At 44.7% G+C, this 6,000-nt stretch overlaps 1 pseudogene; it reads left to right on the top strand.

Annotated features, from left to right (window-relative positions):
* The window catches only part of LOC141157693 (calcium-activated chloride channel regulator 4A-like), a 63,883-nt pseudogene extending 61,284 nt beyond the window's left edge, over positions 1-2,599 (top strand).
* Positions 2,600-6,000: the final 3,401 nt, after the last annotated feature.

Raw genomic sequence — 6,000 nt, forward strand, 5'->3', positions numbered from 1 at the left:
GTACACAGCCTGACTTCTCGCAGCTGACTTGTTGGTGCTTTGTGTTTCTCGGCAGTGAGGGAGTTAATTCTCTCTCTCTCTCTGGGCTAGATGAGGTCCAGCCTCGCCCAGCTGCAATCAATACTTCTGTAGTGAGACTCCTTCATATACCTGCTGGTCTGTTTGGGAGGTGTCGGTGAAAGCATTTCATTCAGACTGACAGAGCGGATCGTGGTGTTTGGAGTTGCTGAGATAAGTGTATTTGGAAGTGTTTTTTCCCTTTCCTCGCTTTATCATTTATCTCCTTTCCCGTTGGTTTTCCCTCTGTTGTAGTTGAGAAGTTGTTTGTATGCAAGGTGGTTTTGGTTTTTCCCTTGTACTGTCTCGTTCGTCTAAATACTGTGTTTGGGCATATTATTTCTTGTTCCCTTTGGTTGTGATCGGGGTCCTTCTCAGGACTAGATTACTGAGGTGCAGGGATCTTCAGGAGGTAGGGGTTACGCTGGCGGCCTGGACCTCTGTACCTTTAACAGTACCTCCAGGTTGAGGGATTAGTCAGGGCCCCAGCTTAGGGTCAGCTTAGGCCCCCTACCTCCAGTATACAGAGACAGCGTGACAATAATATGTTCTTTGTTTGTTTTAGATCCTGTAATAGAATAAATCATATGCTATCTGTCTGCCTGTCTATCTATCTATCTATCTATCTATCTATCTATCTATCTGTCTGTCTGTCTGTCTGTCTGTCTGTCTGTCTGTCTGTCTATATCTTTGTGTCTCCTTTATGGGTGACTGGTCTGTTACATCTGGGGCAGTCACAGAGGCAACCTAATAAGCTGGTGCAACACACAATTCAAAATATTTCCTACTCATCTGCTAACTATTGCAAGGCAACATGGCTCTGGCTTCCTACAGAGAACCGCTGCAACTGACACTGACTGGAGGCAAGACAGCCCTTAAAGGGGTTATCCAGGTTTGGGATGAAAGCCTGCAGTCATAAAAGAGGACAAACTTATGGTGTGGCACCCATGCTCCCCTGACCTCAACCCCATTGAGAACCTCTGGAGCATCATCAAAAGGAGTGTCTATGATGGCGGGAGGCAGTTCACATCTAAGCAACAGCTCTGGGAGGGTATTCTGTCCTCATGCAAAACAATTGAAGCAGAAACCATCCAAAACCTGACAAATTCAATGGACGAGAGAGTTCAGAAGCTCCTTTCGAACAAGGGGTCCTATGTGCAAATGTAACATCACCTAGAATCAAGTTTTGAGTTGAAAACTGTTTGATTTCAGTTTGTAATAACCTGCTAATGCTTATAATTTCAAAAATGACAATTTTTTTGTTCTTTATTAAAATGAAAAGGTTGAAAACTCTGCTGTGCATAATAATTTGGAACATGCATTTTGAGTGCAGTTTGAGTTTTTTATTTTTTTTAAAAATATACTGTTATCATAGGCAGTTTGTACAAAAACCTTTCAATTGTACTCTAATAGTTATTTGACTGGAAAATTACAATGACTGCAAATCATATAGGTAATTTGGGAAAATCTGAGAAAATATTATTTACATAGTAATTTGGAACACAGTGTACTTGTGGTCACATGACAGCATGCTCTTATCGCCAGCACCAGAGAATCCTGACAGTGCGCGGTATGCACACTGTGAAGACTCAGGCATCTGCAGTCAGATAAAGTGACTGCGGACTTTCATCACTAACCTGGACAACGCCTTTAAATAACCTCTGTCATCTCCCCCTCCAGAGACTCCTGGCCAGTACACTTAACTCTTCACTCGCTGTAATGTTCAGTGTGAGTCAGCACTCCAGTCAGACATAAAGCATACCCTTACCTTTAGTATTCCACAAGGTTTAGGTATGTGTTCAGCTCAGCTAAATATTAAGGTGAAAATATGGTCACAGTCTGATATCACAAGCTTCACACATGTATCAAGCATGCTAAAGGCTTCACCTGAAAAGCTGAAATATTGCATCTGTGTCTGGGTGAAAAAAACTGCACTTTTCACCTACATCCTTGCAGTTCTGCTTCCAACTTGTGGCTGGATAGACAGACACGGATTGATGGATGGATGGATGGATGGATGGATTGATGGATGGATGGATGGATGGATAATGAGATGTTAAATTAAATACAGTATTTTACTTCTTGTCCTCCAGCTTCAGGCTATGACTTAAGAATGAACATCAACCACAACGATCTCAGAACCAACTTTGCTGGATCGACATCGATCAACATTGCTTCTATGACTCCCTCACCGGCTGGATCCAGAGAAACCTTCTCATTTGCGCCAGAAAATGTTGAAATAAAAAATGGCACCGTTCTGTACTTTGCTTTAGTTGCTATTGATAAAGTCTCCCAACAATCAGATGTGTCAAACATAGCCCAGGCCGCTCTCGTCATTCAACCAACCCCAGCTCCCACAACTGTGAGGGCTACTGAACCAAGAAAAGATCCTCCAGCTAAGGACAGCTCTGATGGACTGAACATAACAGAGATTGCATTGATCGTGTGTTCAGCTGTTATTGTTATCTGTATCATTATAAGCATTACTATCAGTATTGTCAACTGTAATAAGAAGAAACGTAATCCGCAAGTGAGAGTGTAAAATTAGAAACGTATATTGGTGTCGATATTTTATGTACAGAATATTGTTTCCACATAAATAATTATTACATGTGGATATATTAAATATTAATATATTTTTTGTATTCTTTTTCTAATTGGCATCTTCTGTGCCTCTAAGGCTGTCTATAAATGCCTGCTTTAACCAGTTCATTACCGGGCTATCTCCTCCTTTCTTGACCAAGCATATTTTCGGGTTTTATCGTACATGCGCTTTTAATGATTTAAAAAAATATTCTCTTTCAGATATTAAAGTCATTGTTGCCTTTTTTTCACAATGCATGGGGCTTCATATTTACTTCATTTGTATATTCCTTTTTTTGTTTTTGTTGCCGATATCAGAGGAAAATATAAAGAAAAAATACATGTCTATTTTTTCACATTTTTTATGACTACAAAGGACTGCTAAACAGATTTTAAAATGTGTTCCCCTTTCCTTAGAAATTATTTTTGTATATTGAATTTTTTTTTTCAATGGAGGAGGGATTAGAAACAGGGCTTTTTTTTGTTTTGTTATAACTTTTTTCATTTTATCATGCTTTTAATTTATTTTTTAATGGTTTTTTTTACACACTGTACCACCCATAAGGTCCTAAAAGAGGGAGGGCATATGAACACAATAAAGAGGTTGTCCAGGCTTGAGGCTAAAGTCTGCATTCACTCTATGTGACTGGTGACTTTTGAATCCTCATAATATGCACATGCACACTGTTAGGAGCGGGCGGTCATGTGCAGCCTTACTCAATACAAGTGAATTGAGCAAGGATAGAAACCTCGAGTCGGAATGAGGTCAGAAGTATGCAAATCTCAAACTTGCAGTCATATGACCGCCTGGTCCCAGCGGTGAAACCCGAGAAAATCCTGACTGCGCACAATGCGCACACTGTCAGGATTCAAAAGTGACTGCAGACATTAACCTCAAGCCTGGACAACCTATTTAATACATTTGTTTTCTTGCTGATTTCCACTGTAACTTTGACTAGTACATTAGCCCCAGTTACAGGAGAAAATCATTGTTTCACATGCACAGCAGATCTTTCTGGGTCTCCTAGGACCCAGATGCAACTGTTCCCCTCCCCCACCCAGAAATCACATTATCTCTGGGTCCAGAGAACAGTAAGTGCTGTATACTCAGTGCTTGGTCAGTGCTGTTAATACAGTGATCAAGAAGGTAAACATGATAATAATTCATATCTGCCTTCTCTGCAGGGAGTTTAGCTGTGTCTGACAGCTGGCTCCCTGCCCCCACAGCTGCACAATGATGTGCACATGCTCCACAATGGAGTGACATTTTAGAACAACACTGCACAATTCACTGAGAGATTGCCCAGACGATTAAAATTTAAAGGCAGTCCTGAATTAGTTAAAGGGGATGTATCAAGTATATAAGTTGCCCACTATTGATAAAATCATACGATAGGGAATAATGCATTGATTGCCATTGTCTGATTGTAATTACCCCCACCAATCTTGAGAACGGGGCTCTGGGGGTGGAGGTTTAGCATGCACATTTCTGCTCCATTTATTCTGCCTGAGATAGTTGAGTATGTAATGCAGGTGCCGGAATGCAACGCACAGAGACACAAGGCGAGAACAGTCAGAGATGTTTGTAAACAGTTTTATACAACAGGTATACTGAAACAAGGGATTAGCAACAAGGGTAATGAACAGTGGTTTGAAATATCAGAAAAATACGAAATTTCTCAAAGTAAGGCGCAGTCTCTTAAAATAAGGCGCAGTCTCTTAAAGTAAGGTGATCCCCTCAAGCATGAGAAGCACCACACAAGTTCTTTAACCGTGAATTTGGCCCTAGCGGGGGTCACCGGTTATTCCCGCTAGGCCGTGAGTCTCTTTCCGGATGAATTCAATTAAATCACGTTGTGCTACTTTAGCCCCAACCGTCCCCCTCCCAACCTGAGTACTTAAACCCAATTGTCCCCGGTACCGTGGGTGAGCAGTGGAAGTGACGGCCCTGCTCACGTATGCAGCTCCTCTCTGCTTGGCTGTTAGGGGCAGTCTCTCGAGCCTTGGATAGGGGGGTCCAGGCCTCGTCTGTCGGCGGCCGACGTCGGGTTCCGCGAACTCACTCAGCACCGCGATCAGGTTCCTAGTATCCTCAGCAGGCACAGCACTCGAGTCACAACTGTGAGGGATCCGGAGCTCTTTTACCGATGCCCGGCTGGAGCACCTCTCAGGCCTCTGGATTTGGCCTGTCACGCGGGGTTTCTCAGGACGCAGGGAGCACGTCTGCTCCTCTCTGCTGCTTGGCGCCAAAGACCCCTCAGGTTTGGCGCGCTGGCCTCTTATCTCTCTGAACTCCTTCCTGGAAGTCACCTGATCGGGTCCAGCCTCTGAATCTGCCCTCCCTGCAACTTCCTTTGTATATTTTGGTTCCGCTTGACTGTCTCTGGCCAGTAGATGGCAGTCTCGCTCCATCCTTGAAACGTCATGTTGAAGTTCTTTTACAAGCTTTTTAGCTCGTTCTACATTCCTCCCTCCTTTTTGCTCGCCAGTCCTCGGGCGAGTGGACTCCTCGCAGAATTGATGTCTCCTTCCAGGCAGTGCAAGCTCAGACAGGAGTTGGGCACACTCCTGCGTTTTCTGTTGGATTCGAGACCAGATAAACTCTTCCTGAGCATACCGGTTAGGAGGAATTCCGGCATTAGCCCGCTCAGTTCTGCGGGGCTCTTCTTGCGGAGGAGACTCCGGGAGATCCGAGGAATCAACTACTGGGGATTGCAAATCATTTCCTGACTCATTCTGACTTCCACTCGGGAGTGGCACCAACGGTTCTGACGGGCCCAACTGTATTGTGGCCCACCCTTCTTCATCCCCCAAGGTTCCTGTATGTGGCACTTCAGCCAACACGTCTGAGGGCCCAGCCCTGTTACAGACTTCTGCTTCAGAGGAGCAAGGTCGCAACATATTACGGTGCAACACCCTGGATGTCGCGGCGTCATCCCCTTCGGGCCTAACCTCGTAGACGGGGTTGTCTGGGTGAACCTTCTTCACCACCCGATATGGTATTGCCTCCCAACGATGGTCCAGCTTACTCCCAAATCGTTTAGCCCTCACCAGCACTCGGTCTCCTGGCTGAAGCGATCCACCTGTGGTCGGGGGCCGAACTGCATGCTCTACTTCCTGAAACTTCTGAGCAACCAGTCTTCTCACGGTATGGAGTCGACGCTGGTGTTCTCGAATCCAGGTACTTGGGCTACTGCCCGGACCGGGGTCTTCTGAGTCTAGCTCCAGTTCGGTGATTTCTCTGCCACTTCTTCCAAACAGCAACATGTAGGGGGTGTAGCCGGTGGTTGCATGAACTCGATTATTATACACCCACACCAGCTCGGACACGAATTCGGGCCACTTCATCTTTTTGTCCGC

The sequence above is a fragment of the Phyllobates terribilis genome, unplaced genomic scaffold (genome assembly GCF_046119375.1).
Source record: "Phyllobates terribilis strain yellow unplaced genomic scaffold, ASM4611937v1 Scaffold_8__6_contigs__length_399053987, whole genome shotgun sequence".
Lineage (NCBI taxonomy): Eukaryota > Metazoa > Chordata > Amphibia > Anura > Dendrobatidae > Phyllobates > Phyllobates terribilis.